The sequence below is a fragment of the Leucoraja erinacea genome, chromosome 9 (assembly GCF_028641065.1).
Source record: "Leucoraja erinacea ecotype New England chromosome 9, Leri_hhj_1, whole genome shotgun sequence".
Taxonomy (NCBI): domain Eukaryota; kingdom Metazoa; phylum Chordata; class Chondrichthyes; order Rajiformes; family Rajidae; genus Leucoraja; species Leucoraja erinaceus.
The window spans coordinates 56,261,383-56,284,715 of NC_073385.1; the positions used below are offsets into that span (position 1 = coordinate 56,261,383).

Here is a 23,333-nt window from a genome sequence, read left to right on the forward strand (position 1 = left end):
TTTCTGGGGCTACTTCCTTAAGTACTCTGGGATGCAGCCTTTCTGGCCCTGGGGATTTATCGGCCTTTAATCCATTCAATTTACCTAACACCACTTCCCAGCTAACCTGGATTTCACTCAGTTCCTCCATCTCATTTGATCCGCGGTCCCCTGCTATTTCCGGCAGATTATTTATGTCTTCCTTAGTGAAGACGGAACCAAAATAGTTATTCAATTGGTCTGCCATGTCCTTGTTCCCCATGATCAATTCATCAACATCTCAACCCAACTTTGTCAGTGAGAATCCAGCACCCAAACAAGGAGCGATGGATGAAGAGAGCTGACCAACAAGTTGGCCTACTTTAGTCAGTGGTACTTGAATAATGGCACTGCGGGGTGCAATCTTCATGTGGTCCACCCTGTTTCGACTAATGCAATCAACCCGACGTGCACTAACAAGATCAAATAGAACAAGTTGACGTACAACTTTTAGGCTGTGCATGCCTTTGCAAGAAGAAGAAGAATAGCACTGCAGTGAATTGAACCAAGCTATCAATGGAATTATTTAGCCTATTTAGTTCAAGAAGAAGAGGATTTCGAGTAGAAAGGGAGATGTGGTTTAGAGGTTGCCTGACCTTATAAGAAGATAAGAAATGGAAACAGGAGCAGTCTATTCGGCCCCTCATGCCCATTCATCATTCAACAAGATCACAGCACTGCTACTTTGCTGCACCTATGTCATATCATTTGATTTCCTCAAAACCTAAACATTTCTCTATTTGCATCTAAAATATATTCAAACACTGAGCCTCGATGACATGCTTTGGTGGAGAATTCCAAACAGGATGAAGGAACCTCTTTCCATTTCTCTTCTGAATACTCGACTCCTCAGGCTTTCAGCAGAGGTATGATAGAGGGACACATAGGTTACCAGGCTAGTGGGCGACACAGTGACACATCCGGACCTCGGGTGCTGTCTGTGTGGAGTTTGTGCGTTCTCCCTTTGACCGCGTGGACTTACTTTGAGTGTTCCGATTTCCTCCTACATCCCAAAGATGTGCGGGTTTGTTGGATATTTGGCTTCTGTAAATTGCCCCTAGTGTGTAGGGTGTGGGGAAGTGGGATAACATAGAACTAGTGTGAGCAGATGATTGATAGTCGGCGTGGACCCAGTCTGCCAAAGGGCCTGTTTTCATACTCTAAATCTAAACTAAATTTAAAACTAATACAGAAGCCTAGCACAAAGGCTGAGTTCAAACCTTAACGGCACCAGTGTGATTTACCTTCAGTTTACAAATGGAAATTATTTAAAATAAACCAACTGATCTTAAGTAACAATGATCACAAGCATTGTCCTTAAAAAACAGCTGGTTCATGGATGTCCATTGGGGAAAAAGTCTGTTGTCCGTATCCAATCTGACTCATTCGTAACTCCAGAGTCATCTATATGTTTGACACTGAAGTGGTCTGGCAGGCTATTCAATAATAAACCACCACCAACACCAGTTGTACCGCTTCCTTGAAATAGAGAAAGAGTAAAAGATGACTGATCACTCAGAATCGACATAGACACGAAATTCAGATATAGCAAAGTTGCTCCCAGTTGACCTTGCAAAGTCCTTGTCACAAAAACACGGGACTTGTATCTCAACATGGAGTAATGCCACAGATTAGTCAGGCAACATTCTGACATAAGCTTCTCTGCAGAGGCATAGCTTCTAAACAATGTGCCAGACAACTCCTTCGGTTGAAAAGAAACAGAATTGTTGAGCTGCTTTTGAGTGCTTTGGAAATATTGATGTTCAAAGGAACCTGGGTGTCTGTAGACAAATCATTTTTGGTTAACATGCAGGTGAAGCAGGTGATCAGGAAGACAAATGGCCAGTATTGCGAGGAGATTCGAGTACAAAGGAGGGGGTATATTATTGAATTAACAATGCTGTGGTGAGAGGATAAGTTCTGTGCAAAATGTAGGCCTTGTTACCGAAAGAGGACATCTTTGCTACGGAGACAGTCCAGCAATGGTTCTAGTTTAGTTTAGTTTAGTTTATTGTCATGTATAGCAAGGTACAATGAAAAGCTTTTGTTGCGTGCTAACCAGCCAGCGGAAAGGCAATACATGATTACAATCAAGCCATTCACAGCCCTCATTCTCCTGACTTTTAGAAACATAGAAACATAGAAATTAGGTGCAGGAGTAGGCCATTCGGCCCTTCGAGCCTGCACCGCCATTCAATATGATCATGGCTGATCATCCAACTCAGTACCCCGTACCTGCCTTCTCTCCATACCCCCTGATCCCCTTAGCCAGAAGGGCCACATCTAACTCCCTCTTAAATATAGCCAATGAACTGGCCTCAACTACCCTCTGTGGCAGAGAGTTCCAGAGATTCACCACTCTCTGTGAGAGATTCACCACTCTCTGTGTGGTATGGCAGGTCTGTCATATAGGGAAGGATTGAATAGTTAAGCCTTGATTCTCCAGAGTTCATAGGAAGAGGGGTGAGCGCACTGGGTGTGCAATATACTTACAGGCCTGTTGCAGGGAGAACGTGTTCCAGGTTAAGGAGTTCATAACAGGCGCTATAAGGGGAAGTCTGGAAAGTCAGGAAATTGGGTGGCAAATCTTTGGTATTCTATGCCCCAGAGGACCATGGGAACTCAGCCATTACATTCAACATCTAGGTCATTGCTAGGTGTTGGAGGAATAGGGATATGGGGATAGCTCTGAAAATAACAGCGAGGTAGAAGATGTAACAGAATGGTCTAATTCTCCTCTTGTGTAGGAAGGAACTGCAAATGCTGGTTTATGCAGAAGAGTTGGAGGAACAGCACCTCATATTTTGCATGGAGTCTCTTGTCCAGAGTAGGTGATTCGATGGCAAGTGGGCATAGGTTTAAGGTGAAGGGGAAAAGATGTCATAGGAATCTGAGGGGAAACTTTTCACACAAATGGTGGTGGCTGTGTGGAACAAGCTGCCAGAGGAGGTAGTTGAGGCCGGAACTATCCCAACATTTAAGAAACTGTTAGATGGGTACATTGAGGGATATGAACCAAACGCAGGCAGGTGGGACTAGTGCAGCTGGGACATGTTGACCAGTGTGGGCAAGTTGGGCAGAAGGGCCTGCTTCCACACTGTATCACTCTATGACTCTAACCCCCCTCATCCTCCTGCGTTCCATGGGATAAAGACCTCGCCTACTCAATCTCTCCCGAAAGCTCACATCCTCTAATCCTGGCAACATCCTCATGAATCTTTTCTGAACCCTTTCGAGATGTTGAATACCAAGTCTGTGCTTTGCTGGAGATGATCAATGCCTGGTAATTGAGTGACTGTCAGATCCGCTCTATGTCAATTCTATTATACGCCATTCATTATCTTGGACAATCCTGAGTATGAAGATGGGATATTGACTGCTGTGAATCCAAGTGATCAAACCTCGTATAATGAAGAGACCATACCTACAATGAGGTGCTAACCAGTTACACTGCAATACAGGACCAGATGCATAATGTTTTTTGCAGTTCAGCATGCATATAACCATATAACCATATAACAATTACAGCACGGAAACAGGCCATCTCGGCCCTACAAGTCCATGTTCGGCATGGACTTGTAGGGCCGAGAGGGCCTGTTTCCGTGCTGTAATGTTATATGGTTATATGATTATATGCATGCTGAACTGCAAAAAACATTATGCACTATACAGAGCTAAGGAATTTTACAACCAATGCATCAGATCGGGGTTTTAGACTTTAGACAGCTATTATGCAGAAACAGGCCCTACGACCAGAGATCACCCATACACCAGCACTGCCCTATGCACTAGGGGCAATTTATAATTTTAAAGAAGCCAATTAATCAATGGGAGGAAACTGGAGCAGCCAGAGAAAACCCACACATGTCACAGTGGAGAACGTATAAACTTCGTACAGACAGCACCCGTAGTCAGGATTGAACTGGGGTCTCTGGCATTGCAAGGCCACAACTCTACCGCTGAGCCAATGTGCTGCCCCCTAGGACTGGCTCTGCAGTCTTACGATACCTAGTCTTGAATAGTGGAGAACAATTAAACAGCTTATAGGAAGAGGAAGCTGCAAGAATACTCCTGGCATCAGCAATGAAACAACCCAGCAAGTGAGTGCTATATCCAGGCTGAACCATTTGCAACCAGAAGCGGTGAGTGGATGGTCTACCTCAGTTTTCTCCAGAGGTCTCCATGATTGCAGAGACAAGCCCTCAGCTGGTATGATACTCTCCAAATGATATCAAGACACAGTAGCACCATAGGTCTTCACCACATCTCAATACAGTTGCTGAAGACTTGCGCTTCAGAACTAGGGTAGAAACAAGGAACAAGGAACAAGGTGCTGATTCATACACAAGATGAAACAACGTGCTGGTGTACCTCAGCAAGTCAGGCAGCATCTCTGGAGAACATCGATATGTGCCATTTTGGGTCGAGACCCTTCTTCAGAACTAGCTGTACCTCCAGTCAAGCTGATCCAATTCGGTCGTAATTTTGGCATCTATTCAACAGTGGAAAAATACCCAGCTACATGCAATTCAAAAATGCAGGACCAATCCTATCCTGCTAATTACCTTCAATCTGATGGAAAGTTTCTGAACAGTGCTATAAACTGTGCCTTGTGGTGACTCTTTTGTGTACTTTGTATGCACTGTATTCACTGTACCTTCATAGTACATGTGACAATAAAGTATCTATCTATTTATCTATAAAGTATCACTTACCAATAATCTCCTCCCCGTACCAAGCTTTGGTTTTACTGGGAACCATCAGCACCAGACCTCATCTCAGCCTTGCTCCAATGAGCTACATTCCGGAGTTGAGGTGAGAGTGTCCATGCTTGACACCAAGGCAGCATTGGAGCCAGGTTTGACGTCAAGTAGCGTTGGTAAAACTGACCAAAATCAATGAGTATTGAGAAAACATATTCCAATGGTTTAAGTCATACCTTGTAGAATGGAAGTGTGGTGTGGTTGTCAGAGGTCAATCATCCCAGCCTTGCGACCTCACTGCAGGAGTTCCTCAGGATAGGGCTCCAGGGCCATCCACCGTCAACTGCTTCATCAAGGAATGGGCTGAAGAATGGTTGGTGGAGTTTAACACAGAGAAGTGTGAGGTGTTGCATTTTGGGACGTCTAACAAGAGCAGGACCTACATAGTGAATGGTAGGCCTCTGGGGAGTGTTGTAGAGCAGGGGGATCTAGGAGTGCAGTTGCATGGTTCGTTGAAGGTCGAGTTGCAGGTAGATAAGGTGGTCAAAAAGGCTTTTGGCATAATGGCCTTCATCAGTCAGAGTATTGAGTATAGAAGTTGGAAGGTCATGTTGCAATTGTATAAGGCGTTGGTGAGACTGCATTTAGGGTATTGTGTTCAGTTCTGGGCAGCATGTTATAGAAAAGATATTGTCAAGCTTGAAAGGGTTCAGAAAAGATTTACAAGGATGTTGCCAAGACTAGAGGGTCTGAGTTATAGGGGGAGGTTGAGTATGCTGGGTCTCTATTCCTTGGAGCGCAGGAGGATGAGGGGTAATCTTATAGAGGTATATAAAATCATGAGAGGAATAGATTGGGTAGATGCACAGAATCTCTTGCCCAGAGTAGGGGAATCAAGGAGCAGGGGACATAAGGTTCAAGGAGAAGGGGAAAAGATTGAAAAGGAATCTGAGTGGTAACCTTTTCACACAAAGGGTGGTGGGTGTATGGAACAAGCTGCCAGAGGATGTTGTTGAGGCTGGAACTATCCCAACATTTAAGAAATAGTTAGACAAGTACATGGATAGGACATGTTTGGAGGGATATGGACTAAGCGCAGGCAGGTAGGACAAGTGTAGCTGGGACATGTTGGCCGGTGTGGACAAGTTGAGCTGAAGGGCCTGTTTCCACACTGTATCACTCTATGACTCTATGACTCTAATCCATCCTTACATTGTATGGTCAAGAGTGGGGATGTTTGCAGATGATTGCACAATGTTCAATTACATTCACAACATGCTCAGCTGAAGAAGCAGCCTGTACCTGCATGCAGCAGGCCTAGATAACCTTCAATCATGGATTGATAAGTGGCAGGAAACATTCACATTAAAATGGTGCCAGGCAGTGAGCACCTGCAACATGAGAGAGACTAACTATCCCTCCTTGGCTTTCAATGGTGTGGCAGTTGCTGAGTTTCCTATTGATGCCATCCTGAGATAGCAACAATAAAGTTTAACAAGATCAGCCACGTGAAGGTCATGGCATTGCAGGTGTATAGCTCCTTGAAAGTGGTATCACAGGTAGATAGGGTGGTCAAAAAGGCTTTCAGCACATTGGCCTTTATCAGTCAGGGTATTGAGTGTAGAGGTTTGAAGGTCCTATTGCAGATATAAGATGTTGATGAGGCCTTATTTAGAGTATTGTGTTCAGTTTTGGGCGCCATGTAATGGAAAGAGGAGGAAGGAAAGATGCTGTCAAGCAGGAAAGGGTTCTGAGCAGAATTATGAGGATATTATGAGGACCTGAGCTATTGGGAGTGGTTGAGCAGGCAAGGACTCTATTCCTTGGAGCACAGGAGGATGAGGGGTGATCTTATAGAGGTGTACAAAATCATGAGAAGAATAGATTGGGTAAATGCACAGATTCTCTTGCCCATGGTAGAGGAATTGAGAACCAGAGGTCATAGGTTTAAGGTGAGGGGGGGAAGATTTAATAGCAATCTGAGGAGTAACTTTTTTACACAAAGGGTGGTGGGCGTATGGAACAAACATTCAAAAAACATTTAGACAGATACATGGATAAGATAGGTTCAGAGGGAATTGGGCCAAATGCAGGCAGGTGGGACTAGTGTAGATGGGAGATGATGGTCGTTGTAAGCATGTTGGGTTGAAAGGCCTGTTTCTCCACTCTATGACTGTGCCTACAAATGCACGTAAAGCCCCTGTCCCACTTAGGAGACCTAAACAGCAACCTCTGGTGACCTTGCCCGCCACCCAAGGTTTCTATGAGGTCACCGGAGGTTTTGGTCACTCTCCCTAATGGTCGAAAGTGGTTTCCGCATGGTCGAGGCTTCATCTAGGTTGCTGCTATTCTTTCATCATGATTAAAACCGGCCTTGACCAAAAATAGGGTGCCGTTTTAAAAATCAATCATTTTTTAGTGACAGGTCTAGTCGAAGCCTGTTTTCTTCATAGTCGAGGAAGGTTTTCAACATATGCGTGGGAGGTGGTAGGAGGTTGCAGGTCCCCTCGACCTAGATTTTTTTTGGGTGGTGGGCAAGGTCACCAGAGGTTGCTGTTTAGGTCTCCTGTGGGACAGGGGCTTAAGAAGTTGGGTATCCAAAGGCAAGTAACTCACCTTCTGTCACCTCAACATTTTTTCATCATCTACAAGAGATTTGTCTTGAATTGATGCATTTTGTCGATAATTTACATGGAACAATTAATAAGGTGTGGAGGAATGTTGATGACACAGAGACCAAGAGGTCCAACTCCATAGTTCTGTGAAAGTGCTAACAGTGATCAATAGGGTGGTGAAAAAGGCAAATGATGTGCTTGCCTTCATTGACAAGAACATAAAATTTGACCCTGAAGAGTTGGGATGTTATCCTGCAACTTTAGAAAACATGATATAAATAACACTTGGAACATTGTGTGCAGTTCTGGTCATTGCACTATAAGAAATATATGACTGCATTGGAGAGCATGCAGAGTAAAGAAGATTCATTTGTGGATATTAGACACAACGTTCTGGAGTAACTCAGCGGGTCAGGCAGCATCTCTGGAGAAAATGGGTAGTTGACGTTTTGGGTCTTGACCCTACTTCAAACTGACAGAATAAGGGAAGAAACTGGAGGTAAGAAAAGGCCAGAACAAAGAAAGGCCAACAACTGATGACCAAGGAAGGGTGGAGACCATAACGGCCCCTTGTTGACTGGGGAAGAGGTGATAATGAGGGATACACGGATGGGAACAGTGGAATTAGTGGGATGACTATGGTGGGGGAGTGAGGGGGGAGGCAGGGAATGTAAGGGTTACTTGAAATTAGAGAATTCACTGTTCATACCTAGCATTGGTTGGAGCACTAGTAATGAGGAGAGATTTTGGAGGACATTGATATGAAAGTTCCATCTGCTCTCTCAGCCGAAAGATACCTAGGTATCAATGCCAGTGCGGGGAGATCTCTATGGCAGCCCAGTCAATAGTTAGCGCTCAATCAATATAACTGAAGTGGATTATTTAGTTAATATACCATCCTGTTTCTGGGAGTTCGCAGTGCATAACTTGTCTGCGGCATTTCCCAGCGTGTCGACAAAACAATAATCTCCGTAATGTCCTGGGTTTACGAAACATTTGTCTTTCATTTCCTTTCTAATTGTGGGCAGATGCAGCCTTCATCTTGCCATAACTCTACCGACCGTACAAGAAATAAACCTTCAGGAATGAGCATTAGCACTAATATCAGCCCGCATTCTCTCTCTCTCCCGGTCTGCCTGCCTCTGCTCCTTTCAGTTTGAAGAGGGAGCTCCTGACATTACGCACAACGGGCCTCTGGACAAACCATCAGAAATCTAGACCTTCCCAAGAGCTGGTCCAAGTGGATGGAACTTCCCCCCTCCTCCACCACCGCTTTATTAATCCCACAGATTCCGGGTTTGTTTTGTTCCTGCGTCGTTTATACAAATGGAATTGAAAGGAATCCGGGCCCATTTATGGTGAATCAAAGCACACAAAAAAAACTTGGCCAGCGGTTTGAAGTGTTGGGCAAGAATTACCGACTTGTCTAATTTAAAACTCTCTCTCTCTTTGACCTCCAGGGCGCCGTGGGATGAACACTGGACTAACATGCCGTTAGCATTCATCTTCCAAGCGACTGCACAAGACACCGCGCTCAGCCAGAGCTACTGGTTGTGTGGATGGAGGGAGGGAGGGAGGAGGGGGAAAGGAGGCAGCAAGGGATGGAGGGCTGGAGGCACTGATTTTGCCAGTTGCAGGACAACGTGACAGTCTACCGTACAAACGAATTGCTGACAAATTACCCCCACCGGGAGTCAGCGCCTTGCTTCGTTCTGTAGTGCTCAGCAGTGGCGAGCAGAAAGAAACGGAGACATGTCGGCAGTTAATATATTGTTGATTAAAGAGAGAGAGAGAGAGATGATGATTTGAGAAGGGTCTCTCTGATCCGAGAGAGACAAACCCCCAGCTCAGGATCCCGCCGCTCGCTCTCTCTCTCCCTCTCCCTCTCTCAATGTCACGATCCAACACAGGAAATCTATCCAGCCGGCTTCCTTTCGCTCGGGGAGGGAAGGTTACAATTAGCTTTTCATCGAGGGCACATTCGGCAGCGCACTGAATTCTCCAGGAGAAAAGCAAGACATCGGGTAAGACAGAATTGCAATTTTACTTGGATCGGCTGAAGCTGAGTGGTTACACAGCGCGAGGATCTAAGCAGGAAATGTCCAGTTCCCCCCAAAATTACAACCATTGGTGATTCTATTCAAAATGCAAGCAATCAAAGCATTTTTCCTTCGCAGATTTCGCCCGGATAACTCGACCCAGTTGTATCGTATCTCCCACCCGTAATCCAGCCCCGGCGACAGTTCTGATTTCAGCATTCTGTCGGGATTGTAGGAGATGAATTGAGGAATTCTGTCCCTTTCAGAGGGATCCCTGACTATTGCGATCTGCGTACATCGCTGAAGGGAATCTCCAAAATGTCCAACGGGCTATCAGTAAGGGGGCGATGGGGGAATGGCTGTCAGATGAGCTGATATCTCTGTCTGGAGCTGCTTAGAAAGCGTTTGAACTTATGTGTGTGTTATGCTGTTGCTACTTAGAACCACAGAAAAAATATGAAAAAGAGAATTCAATGCTATGCTTTACTGTGGCTGTTCAAATCGTACCCGGTTAGGCTTCACGGTGGATTATGATTTGTCCTCAATTTTAATTATTTTTTTTTTAAATAACTTGTTAACGCAACAATTATGTGACAATTGGAGGGACCCGACCCGAAACGTCGCCTATTCCTTTTATCCAGAGATGCTCGCTGACCCGCTGAGTTACTCCAGCTTTTTGTGTCTATGTTCACTTAACACACCCGCAGTTTGTTGCAGGAGGTTTTAGATGGGGGGTTGGAGGTGGCGATGCGGGGTGAGAAGGGTTTGTATGTGTAGTTTGCAGAAGGGGGAGTTTTCAGACGTTGTGGCTTCTAAAATCGCCACCGACTCGAAAAGCCGCGGCAAAGTTTTGTTCCAATGTATTTCTTCGTTAAGCACGGTGGTGGGCAGCAGGTCAAAGCGCAAAGTACATGCGATGGAAATGACGCTAAATCCACCCAGCCCGATCTTGCTTCCTGGCAGTGGAACCACTGGTTCTTTACAGGACAGGGGTGTGTGATGAAATCAGAAAGGGCGGGCTATTGCAAGTCCTCGGAAGTTAACGAGGAACACCTCAACCAAAGGCTTTCCAAAAGGTTACATTAGAAAGCGGCAGACAATGGATTTGCAGTCAGCTCATTCAGCGCAATTGAGTCTTCATGCCCATCACTGTCTGTTTGCTTTGCAACATCAAAGACAGCACATGCCAACTGGAACCCCCCTATATAGTTATTTTTTAAAAGTAAAGTTGGAACGGGTTTGGATTGAATTCACAGCAGGTGGCAGCAAGGAGTCACTCCCCGTTGTCCATAGGCCAAGCTGCTGGGAAATAAATAAATATATACACCGCTCTCAAGCGGTGGCAACGCTTACAGTAATCATAGAGTCATACAGCGTGGAAACAGGCCCTTCGGCCCATCTTACCCACGCTGACCAACAGCATGTCCCATCTACACTGGTCCCACCTGCCTGCTTTTGGTCCATATCCTTCTAAACCCATCCATGTACCTGTCCAATGTTTCTTAAACGTTGCGATAGTACCTACCTCAACTACCCCCTCCGGTACGTGTAGGGAGGAACTGTAGATGCTGGTTTACACCGAAGATAGACACACAATGCCGGAGCTACTCAACCGGACAGGTAGCATCTCTGGGCGCTGCATATGTCTATCCAGAGATGCCACCTGTCCAGCTGAGTTACTCCAGCATCTCGCGTCCACCTCCTCCGGTAGCTTGTTCCATACGCTTTCCACCCTTTGTGTAAACAAAGGTTACCCCCTCAGTGTTCCCATTAAATCTCTCCCACCCTCCTCTAAAACATATGCCCTCTGGTTATGTATATCTGTCCCCCAACTTTGGTTCATGGAAACACGAGCGGGAAGCCGCTATCTTGCATTCTTACAAACGAGTGACCAGCAGTAAATGAACTTAACGCTGGAACATTTCAACGAGATAGAACAACAAACGTTGTGCTGGGCAGTGAGAGAGGAACGGCGTGCGCCTTGGTGGAGGGGTCGGTTTGTGGGTCCTGTGCCGCGCAGAGGCTGGGACGAGAGTGGCGCGTTTGACTTCAGTGCTTTGTTGTGTGTGTGTGTGTTGGACGTTGCTTTTACTCTTTTACTCTTCGTCACAGAGTCCGCTGTTGGGCTCGCTTCGCGGACACCAGACGCTCCACAATGCCGAGTGTGCCTGAGGTTTTAATTATGTGCCCATTCCGCCACACTGCGTAGGATCAGAGTTTTCTTTCAACGACTCTACTCTCCGGGGAGAGTTGAAATAAGATCCACAAAAGTTATTTTTATAGCAGTCGTGTGGCTTAATTAATACATAGCGTTTAGTTTGATGAAGAGTATATTTGAATCGGATAACATTAACATTCAGTGAACTGGGTCATTCCAGAGATACAAGCAGCTCTCAGGAAAAAAATAAATCTACAACAAAGTAACTTCAGTTCTTTACTAAAAATATATGCCAAATGGTCTTAAAAGATATTTGCTGCGGGCAGATTTTGAGTGTATGGATTTTAAAAGTAAGCACAATGCAATTGAAACCAATGTATGAATTTGGGTTTATTTTTAGATCAACATGTTTCAATTTCATTTCTGAACCCTTAAATCTTCCAGTGATTGAAGTTGGGTTGAAACGATCAGTGTCTGTGTGTGTGATCAAGGGTTGCGGAGTGACAATGTGGGGGAGCTGGATTAACTCCTGTACAGTTTCGGTCAGTAATACATGGATGCTGGGATAGAGAGGGGTTACCCAGTGAGGGTGATCACCCAGTTCCCATTCCCACACTGATCTGTCTGTCCTGGGCCTCCTCCACTGTCAGAGTGAGGTCGTACGTCAATTGAAGTTAGGATGAAGGAACAGCACCTCATCTTTAGCTTGGGCAGCTATTAAACGGTGAATAGTTTTGATCTCCCTCAAAATAAGAGAAGATATCAAAATTTGATAACTTCAAAAAAACCCTTGCATTCCCTCTCTCTCCATCCCTCCCCCACCCTAATCCTTCTACCACTTTCACTGTCAACCTGCTTAGTTTCACTGTTTGTATCCACTCGTGATCCCCTTTTCCACAGCCAACAATGGACCATTGTGGGCTCCACCTTTCCTTGATTGTCGTTGCTGGCTTTGTCCTTTTCATACCTTTCATTCACTTGTTATTCATAACTTTTCATACCTCTAATTCCCCTATCCCCTGACTCTCAGTTTGAAGAAGGACCCAGTCCGAAACATCAACGATTCCTTTTCACCTGAGATGCTGCCTGACCTACTGAGTTCCTCCAGTATTTAGTGTCTATGTTCGGTAAACCAGCATCTGCAGCTCCTTCCTACACATTGTGAGGGAGTTGATTAAAATCAGTCTAGATGCAGTTAGCAACACGTGTCGCAAGGGAAGATGGGTTAATTAGTGGCAGTGAGAGGGAGATGGATTCACATCAGTGGAGGTAGAGACAGCAACAGTGTGGTGGAGGAGAGGCTAATTGAGTGACATTGTGAAGGAGACAAAATGTGTAAGAAGGAACTGCAGATGCTGATGTACACCGAAGATAGACACAAAATGCAGCATCACTGGAGAAAAGAAATAGGTGACGTTTTAGGTTTTGAGTAGAGGGGTTCTGACCCAAAAAGGCACCTATTCCTTTTCTCCAGAGATGCTGCCTGACCCGCTGAGTTACTCCAACATGTTGTGTCTATCTTCCACATTGTAAAGGGGATGGATTAACATAAATAAAAATACTAATCTGGAAATTAGATTTATTAGCATTTGATGTTCATTATAGAATAGAGGGGTAGAATGCCATAGCTTTCATTTCTATATGGAATAATGGTTATCAGGCTATTTAATGTACCCGTCCAGGTGTAATTTATCTTTGAGAGACTGTAATTTCCCTGGAGTCTGCTGTGCAGCCGAACATGCCACACTTCATGTACCACATGTTTCCTCCATCACAGGCACTAATCGTCACGTTTGGATACAGTCTACGTACTTTATTGAATATTCTCTGACAAGCAAGGAGCTAGTCAGTAGACAATAAACAATAGGTGCAGGAGTAGGCCATTCGACCCTTCGAAGCCTGCACCGCCATTCAATGTGATTATGGCTGATCATCCACAATCAGTATCCTAATCCTACCTTCTCCCAATATACCCTGACTCCACTATTTTTAAGAGCCCTATCCAGCTCTCATTTGAAAGTATCCAGAGAACATAGAAACATAGAAACATAGAAACTAGGTGCAGGAGTAGGCCATTCGGCCCTTCGAGCCTGCACATCCATTCAATATGATCATGGCTGATCATCCAACTCAGTATCCCGTACCTGCCTTCTCTCCATACCCCCTGATCCCCTTAGCCACAAGGGCCACATCTAACTCCCTCTTAAATATAGCCAATGAACTGGCCTCAACTACCCTCTGTGGCAGAGAGTTCCAGAGATTCACCACACTCCGTGTGAAAAAAGTTCTTCTCATCTCGGTTTTAAAGGATTTCCCCCTTATCCTTAAGCTGTGACCCCTTGTCCTGGACTTCCCTAACATCGGGAACAATCTTCCTGCATCTAGCCTGTCCAACCCCTTAAGAACCGTCCTCCACTGCCCTCTGAGGCACAGAATTCCACAGACTCACAACTATCCGTGTGAAAAAGTGTTTCCTCATCACCGTTCTAAATGGCTTACCCCTTATTCTCACTGGAAGAAGCAGAGAGAGGGTCTGTCAGATGACATGACTACCCACGGCTGAGGATAATGAAAATTCCATCGGGATGTCCCTTCACTGTCCACAGCCTCTGTACAATTCACGTTGGGGCTGTGGGCTGTGACCTCCAGCCCCTTGTCTGACTATGAACACACTCATAGCATAGATGTTAATCAGGGTAAAGTTCATAGGTTCATAAGCGATAGGGGCAGAATTAAGCCATTCAACCCATCAAGTCTACTCCGCCATTCAATCATAGAAACATAGAAAATAGGTGCAGGAGTGGGCCATTCGGCCCTTTGGGCATGCACTGCCATTCAATATGATCATGGCTAATCATCTAAAATCAGCACCCCCTTAGCCCTAAGAGCTATATATAACTCTCTGAATCATGGGTGATCTACCTTTCCATTTCAATCCCAGTCTCCTGCCTTCTCCCCACCTCTCTGACACCCGAACTAATCAAGAATCTGTCAATCTCCATTTTCTGGCCGCCACGGCCTTCCATGGCAATGAATTCCACAGATTCACCACCCTCTGACTAAAGAAATTCCTTCATATCTCCTTTCCAAAGATACGTCCTTTTATTCTGAGGCTTTGGCCTTTGGTCCTAGACTCTCCCACTATTGGAAACATCCTGTAATGGAAACATCCGCTCCACATCCAAAGCACCAACTGGGTGCTGTCCAGAGGCACAGAGCAACCATTTCCTCCCGCTAACTGTCCCCTTGGCAGCAATGTCAAGGACTAGCACCCTTCCAGTGACCAACATAGCCACAATATAACCATTGGGAGTACTCATGCAATCCCCAAGCACACAGCTCCCATTTAAGTGCATAGTTCTCGATGCACATCACCACAAATTTGGTAGAGTTGTCACTTCACAGCCCCAGAGACCTGGGCTTAATCCTGACCTCTGGTGCTGTCAATTTGGAGTTTGCATGTTCTCCCTGCGACCACATGTGTTTCCTCAAAATAGAGTTTCTCTTAAAGAAACTTACAAAATTCTTAAGGGGTTGGACAGGCTAGATGCAGGAAGATTGTTCCCGATGTTGGGGAAGTCCAGGACAAGGGGTCAGAGCTTAAAGATAAGGGGGAAATCCTTTAAGACCGAGATGAGAAAAACTTTTTTCACACAGAGAGTGGTGAATCTCTGGAATTCTCTGCCACAGAGGGTAGTTGAGGCCAGTTCATTGGCTATATTTAAGAGGGAATTAGATGTGGCCCTTGTGGCTAAGGGGATCAGGGGGTATGGAGAGAAGGTAGGTACGGGATACTGAGTTGGATGATCAGCCATGATCAGATTGAATGGTGGTGCAGGCTCGAAGGGCCGAATGGCCTACTCCTGCACCTAATTTCTATGTTTCTATGTTTCTATGTATCTCACCATAGCTCTTCCCTTTACACAAATTTACAAATTATTTCAAGACCTCCATTAGGGCTCAACACAATAAATAGCACACATTTAGTGTGCATAAATAGGAAGAAGTGCTATTTCCAGGCAACCGTCTGTACCGCAGGATGCTGGGTAAGATATCATTAAGTGACATCGTAAGGGAATTAGATTAACATACACAGTCACGGATAGCACTGGGGTGGTGGAATTGTGTAGCTCTGTGAAGCATCTGGATTAATGTTATGGTCAGAAGCGTTCTGTGTTTGGAAGGGAGTTTAGTGAGCAACTATTGGATTAATGTCAGTAGAGATTCAGTCCATAATTCTGCCAACATTTAGTCAATAATGTAATTTAAACGATGTGTTCGGTAATTCAGCCCTGCATGGAATGTCTCTGAATGATGTCAACAGGGTTTTAGCATTAATCATACCATTTTCTTGTTGCTACTTAGCTTTCAGAAACAGTAGCTTCAAACAACACTCACTTCAAAAATCAGAATGACATGACTGATTTGTCCGAATGCTAGGTCTCGTTCTTTAACATGGCAACAATACTTCCTCTTATAAAGAAATACCCCTGTTGAGAGACTGTAGATTCACCTTACAAAAGATGGATTGTTAAATTGCACCAACAACCCGCTCCCCCTCTCCTTCCCTGACTATTCATGAAATGGGTGTTTGAATGCAGAGATCCTTTTGAATTTAATATTCTTGAAATAATATTTAAATTACATTAAATAACACTGTGATAAATGATATTTTCGCCTTTACCTCATGGATGAAGAGAGCAGTATATTTAACCCATTCCTTGCTTATATTTTTCTGTGGAAGGTTCTAATAACAAAAGCCCTTTAACACGTTAACGTTGACCTCCCTGGCATTCATAAAAGTTAGGCTCGAGTAGAACTATAGAAGCAGGCTGAAGCCTGTTGTACAAGGCTGAAGTCAGCCAGAGCAGGAGGCAGTGAGGAAGTGGTAGAGAATGTTTGTTGGGGTGGTGTGGGGTGGTGTGGGGTGGTGTGGTGTGTGGTGTGGGGGTGGTGTGGGTGGTGTGGTGTGGGGGTGGGGTGGTGTGGGGTGGGTGGGGTGGTGTGGTGTGGGGTGGTGTGGTCGACAGTGGGGGGTAAGATGGGGGTGGGGTGGGGAGGGGGTAAGGTGGGGTAGGGGTGGGATGGGGTGGGGTAGTGTAGGGTGGGGTCGTGTAGGGGTGGGGTAGGGTTTGGGTAGTGTGGGGGTGGTGTGGGATAAGATGGGGTGGGGTGGTGTTGGTTGGTGTAGGGGGGTGGTGTGCGGTTAGGTGGGTTGGGGGAGGGTGGGGTGGTGTGGTGTGTGTGTGGTGTGGTGGTGGTGTAGGGGTGGGGTGGTGTAGTGTGTGGTGTGGGTGGTGTAGGGGGGGTGGGGTGGTGTAGGGTGTGGGTGGTGTGGGGTAAGGTGGGGCGGGGTGGTGTGGTGTGGTGCGGGGTAGGGTGTGGGATGGTGTGGTGGGGTGGGGATAGATGGTGTGGGGTGGTGCGTGGTGGGGTGGTGCAGTGTGGCGTGGTGCGGGGTGTGGTGTGGGATGGTGCAGTGTAGTGTGGGGAGGTGGATGGGATGGATGGTGTGGGGGGGGGGTGGGGTGGGGTGGGGTGTGGTGTGGTGTGGTGTGGTGTGGGGTGGTGTGGTGTGGGGTGGGGTGGTGTGGGGTGGTGTGGGGTGGTGTGGTGTGTGGTGGGGTGGGGTGGGGTGTGGGGGGGTGGGGTGCGGTGTGGTGTGGGGGGGTGGGGTGGGGTGTGGTGTGGTGTGGGGTGGGGTGGGGTGGGGTGGTGGTGGGATGGGTGGGGTGGGGTGGTGGGGTGGGGTGGGGTGGGTGTGGTGGGGTGGGGTGGGGTGGGGTGGGGTGGTGTGGGGTGGGGTGGGGTGGGGGGTGGGGGGTTTTACGGTTGGTCAGTGGGAGCAGATGTAGCCAGATGTCGTGAATGGAAGGAGAGACGGACAGAGGGGATGGTGGGACTGAAGGTAAAGGGTGTTCAGGACAAATTGTGAGCTTGGAAGACACACTCCTTCTCCTTGTTATCCTCGGGTGCTTTGAAAGCAACCTATTGGCATCAGCTCTTTCCATACTTTCCAGAGAAACATGGCTGCCATGTAAGAAATATAAAAATTAAAGTCAGGCAGAAGAAGGCACAGCATGCTGGAGTAGCTCAATGAGTCAGGCAGCATCACAGGACAACATGGATAGGTGACGTTTTGAGTCAGGACCCTTCTTCTGACTGACAAGTTGTATAATAGTTTAGTTTAGAGATACAGCGCGGAAACAGGCCCTTCGGCCGACCAAGTCCGCACCGACCAGCGATCCCTACACATTAACACTATCCTACACACACAAGGGTCAATTTACATTTATACCAGGTCAATTAAGCTACAGACCTGTACATCTTTGGAGTGTGGGAGAAAACCAAAAGATCTCGGCGAGAACGTACAAACTCCTTACAGACAGCACCCGTTGTCGGGATTGAACCCTGATCTCTGGCACTGTAAGCGCAGTAGGGCAGCAACTCCAACATCATACCACCCCAATAGTGGCTGATCCATTTCCCGTGAATAGGTATGCTCCCTAGAATCAGAGGTGGACAGCGTCGGGGGTTGGGGGGACTAGATTCAGGTATTTTTAATTTTGACATCTGACATGGCTTCGCCCCACTCATTCCTTTTGTGAGCCCATTGTTCCCACATATTCTTTTCCCCAATACAAGCATCCCAAAGTACTATTTCTGTACATTGCTGAATGGTTTGTCAGAACCATCTAATCCCTCTACAATCTTAAATGTATCAGCTTTATTAACACTCAACTTTCTCTTTTCCACAGAGAATATATCCAATATTAATAATTACTTCTCATTATCCTTTTCAATCACGTAATCATTCTGGATGCTCTTTTGCATATCCTTTCTAAAGCTGCAACATTACTTTCATACTGTTGTATGAAAACAGTATGAAGCGGTAACCTTTTATGTTTTACAATCCAGACACTTCAACTCTCTAGAACAAAGTCTCCACTGTCCATCTTGCACGGTGGTAGCGCACATTTCACACTTCCAAATATTCAGGTTGGAGTTTCATCTTTGTAATACCTACATTTCCCTTTCCCACGTCTGTTACTACAAAGAACTGTGGAATTGTTTGCCACAGAAGACTGTGGAGGACAAGTCAGTGGATATTTTTAAGGCAGAAATAGATAGATTCTTGATTAGTACACGTGTCAGAGGTTATGGGGAGAAGGCAGGAGAATGGGGATAGGAGGGAGATTGAGATCAGCCACGATTGAATAGTGGAGTAGACTTGATGGGCCGAATGGCCTAATTCTGCTCCTATCACTGATGAGCATGAATTGCCTCTTGTCTGTATTATTAGTCATCGTGCCTTCTCCAAACTCACTTTAGGCATCTATCAAAGGTAGAGAAAAATGCTGGAGAAACTCAGCGGGTGAGGCAGCATCTATGGAGCAAAGGAATAGGTGACATTTTGGGTCTGAAAAAGGGTCTCGACCCAAAACGTCGCCTATTTCTTCGTTCCATAGATGCTGCCTCACCCGTTGAGTTTCTCCAGCATTTGTATCCACCTTTGATTTTTCCAGCATCTGCAGTTCTTTCTTAGGCATCTATCAGTTAATCTCTCTTGTTTATTTATCTCAGAATCCAGCAACATTACTTTTATTGTTTATCTCTCCCCTCTTCGTGCCATTTCCAATTAAAAATCCTTCCACGATGGCACAGCCAGGAGAACAGCTGCTTCTCAGCTTCTTAGGGACCTGGTTCGATGCTGACCTCGGGTTTAATCTGTGTGGAGTTTGCATGTTCTTCCTGTGACCAGGCGTGTTTCCACAAGTTTCTTCCCACCTCCCAAAGCAGGTTGGTTGGTTAACAGTGTGTTGTAGGTTACTTCCAGTAGCTGTACGGCAGGAAAATCAGAGTGGTGTTGATACAAAACTGAACGGAATGCAGGGAAAAGAGCAGGGGAATGAGTTTGATAGACTTGCTCTGAGAGGTGGATTCGATGGGCTGAATGGCCTCCTTGTAAGCTGTGAGAAAATATATGAAGTACATTTGTAGCACTCCAAGCATGACTTTTCAGGTAAAATCTGCTTTTAACCTGTGCCATTTACCTACAAGGTAGAGAGTGCAGTTTTTAGCAATTAGCTACACAGTAGTGCCTCATTTCTCATCGTGTCAACTCACCTACCCTCAGAATTAAAAAAATCTTACAAGAGGCAGTAATCTGCCAAGTAATTCACAAAACCTAGCTAATTTTAGCAGAGGTTTGGTCACAGATTCTATAGAGATTCCAAGAATCTCTGTAATCTTAAAATTCATAGAAATTCATTGTTATACAGCATGGAAACAGGGCCTTCAGCCCATCTGGTCTATGCTGATGGAGATTTCTGTGAAACCTCATACTATTTGCATTTGTTATTGTATTTATTATTGTATTGTTAATCCTGGTCAAATTGAGGAGGCCAGGACCCTAAAATTGAGTAAAGGCTTCAGGGCTACTAGGCCATTTGGTCACTTTAAAAGTGCTTTCTGTAGAAATGGGACACGCTGCAGAATGCTGCCAGTTTGTCTAGAGCCTAGATCTAAGCTGCAGGAAGAGAATGGGAACATCTGCAGACCCTAGCAATTAGGTGCAAAATGCATAGAATGGATTGGATGAATGCAAACCAGACATACACTTTGTAAATAGTTGTAAATAATGTTGCAAACTTTACTTTGCTGAATGTTGATTGGATGAGGTATTGAGCCTTATCTGGTTTTCTTGCATATCAGGGCAAATGTTGCGATGTTCGTTTCCTCTGAGAAACACTGTTTGAATACAATGTATTAGCCACTGTATTATTGGGTTAGGGAAATGTCTGTCAAGTATGGGGTTAATCGCTATCTGTAATTGGATTGTAATGAGACCACCACCATGTGGTTCGGTCCCTCGAGGTCTGGGGACCTATAAAAGTCCACTGCCATGAGGTCCTGTGTTGATCTTCTGGGAGAGCACTTAGGACTGCGTGCACTTCTGGAGTGTCTCTGTTTGAGTGAGGCCTAGAGGGCTTGATCAGGCAGATACGAGGATCAAACCCGCGGTGGTTAGGAACAGTAGTAGGAACTGTGAATGTGTTTTGTCAAAATAAAGTTTAGATGTGCAAGTGCTTGACTCAGTGATTTTTGACTGAAACTAGACTGGAGGGAAGCTTAGAACGAGCAATTTACACTGGGGGCTCGTCCAGGATCTCAACACACCCCCAAACACAAGTTTGCGATCAGGGGTGTTGAGCTGTTTCGATCGCGAGTGCAGAAATCGGGCCCACTGTGCGGTTTTCACATTGGTTTTTGACACTTCGTTAGTCGGAGCGGATCGATCATTCGTGGGCTTGGGAAAGGGTCTTATCGAGATCATTAGAACAGAGTCTAGCCAGCACGGGGGAGGGGGTGGGGGGGGTTGGTTAGCACTCCTTTGGGTTTGGGGCCCATAAAACTGGGTGTGGAGTGGCCCAAAACTTGGTCGTAATTGGCAGGCTGCAGCTGCTTTAACGAGAGCCTGACACGCTTCATTGGGCAAGGGGTGGCCCAAGGTTAGATTTGGTGGGGTATTGAAATACACATCTGACCTACATATTGATATATCTTTGCCGGGAGTGTGGATTGGAAAGCTGCGCTCTGAAATTCGGCATCAACGACTGCCAGTGCAAAGAGACTGGGCACTGAACCCTCAGCGCCCAGCAGAGAGGGGTGTCTGCATGAAGATATCTGATTCCCTCGCTGAAGTGACGGACGAGGAATCTCGTAAAGGTACTGGGCTCGGTGGTCAGAGTATAGATTGGCTGGGAATACTCTAGTCCATTCGAGAATTTAATTGGGCAATTTCAGTTTGATTCGAGAGCCCGCGTATGAGGAGGGATACGTACTAAAACTAGGAGTTCGAGAACAATTCTAGATTTGCAAAATCAAATTTCCAAATACAAAATTTCACATTGAAGTTCTGCCCATAAGGTAGAATTTGAATTCTTGTAGATAGAACTTTGAAGTTTGTTCATGTCCGTGATTGATTCCGAATAGCGGCTGATCAACACTGAATAGTAACCCTCTGATGAATTGTTGATTAGTTTCTGATAGAGAGGAGTACCTGAGAGACGGGAACCAGTTTACTTGGTGAAAAGTAATCCGAATGCGAAGGGTACTCCTAATTCTGTAGAACTTAGAGAGGAGGGATAGAGGTCCCCCTATAGAAGTCCAGTCTTAGCGTAAGGATAGTAACATAAGGAGGAAATGTAGTCATTTAAGTAGTACCCCTCAGCAAAGAGTAACCTAGGAAGGAGAAAATCTTCGGTATCGGAGAGAGAGGTTCACTGATTGATAACAGCGTGATGCGGCGTTGAGATCGAGTGTTTGCAAACTGTGTGCTAGTGCTTTAAATCATTTTTGTAAATTGTAAAAATCTAGATTTTTGTATTGTTATCGGATCCGAGTTGTGAAAATATTCCGTGTATGTAAATAAATTTAGAGTGTATTAAGATTTAGAAAGTAAGATTTGGGGTGTGTTAATTTTGCAGACTGCTATTTGTATTGTTGCTTGTGTGAGTGTTTACATATTTGGATAATCAAAGTAAAAGTGTGTTTGAATTAAATATTTGTAATTGTTTAGATTGTAGTATTGTGAGAATCTGAGTCGTGGTGGTTCAATCAGGGGGTGTAGTCTTTCGATCGCTGTGTCGGGGGAGGAGTCATTCCACTGACCGATTGCGCCACAAGGGAGATTTATTAGAGTGTGATTGCTAGAAGATCTATTTTATTTAAATGGAAAGACTCTAACCCTCCGACCACACTCCATTGGTACTCTGAAACGATATCATGTTTACATTTAGAAAAAAATCAGGAGTGACATTGTTGAACCCTTGGTTAAATTTGTTGAGACTTGGGGAAGATTTATTCAACATTTTCACACAAAATAAATTGCTCCCTCTCCAACCGTTATAAAAATTATTTTACCTTTATACGGTGGAACAGACTTGACGACAAACAGGGACAAATTGTTGAAATTCTCAGCTCAGATTCTGTTTTGCTTTTTTTTCTAGTTTGGGGGGGTTTTGTTTCTTCCTTTTTTCTCTTTTTTTCTCTTTTTTTCTTTTTATCTTTGTTTTTACATATATACGTTTTCTTTTAAACATTTAACTATATTTACATAGAGACCGAGAGGTCTATATTCAATTTGTATTTTGATACCGGGCATATTGAGGTTATACCTGTTATTAATGTAATCCTGATCCCTATGTATCAATATCATTGTTATGTTTATCATTATTCTTTTGTTTTGTTTTTGTTTTTGGAAAAAAAACGAATAAAAATATTTTAAAAGAAAAGAAAGAAAAGAGTGTGATTTATTGGATGCTTGTAGTTTATATTGGGGTGTATTGGGGATTACTTGTAATCAGGGGAATACTTTCGTTTTTGATTATAGTTTTAATAGCGTGGTTTGGATTTGTCTGTCTATGCGAACTTAAAGTGGATTGAGCAAGAGAGATTGCTCTGTGGAAGAGACTGAGATCAAGGGGATCAGAGGATATGGAGAGAAGGCAGGTACGGGATACTGAGTTGGATGATCAGCCATGATCATATTACAAGATACAAGATACAAGATACATTTAATTGTCATTTGGACCCCTTGAGGTCCAAACGAAATGCCGTTTCTGCAGCCATACATTACAAACACATAGACCCATATTAAATGGTGGTGCAGGCTCGACGGGCCGAATGGCCTACTCCTGCACCTAATTTCTATGTTTCTATGTTTCTATGTTAAGAGTTAGACTTGGATTGAGAAACCGGAGATCCTTTGCTTGAAAGTTTAGAGTTGAATTAAGTG

General features: G+C 45.0%; 1 protein-coding gene across 1 annotated transcript in view; it reads left to right on the plus strand.

The window, feature by feature from the left end:
• Nucleotides 1–8,990: 8,990 nt before the first annotated feature.
• The window catches only part of tmem121aa (transmembrane protein 121Aa), an 86,605-nt gene continuing 72,262 nt past the window's right edge, over nucleotides 8,991–23,333 (plus strand). Inside the window, exon 1 of the mRNA XM_055640855.1 lies at nucleotides 8,991–9,360. The gene's annotated coding sequence lies outside the window, so the exon portion shown is untranslated. The remainder of the gene's footprint in view (nucleotides 9,361–23,333) is intronic.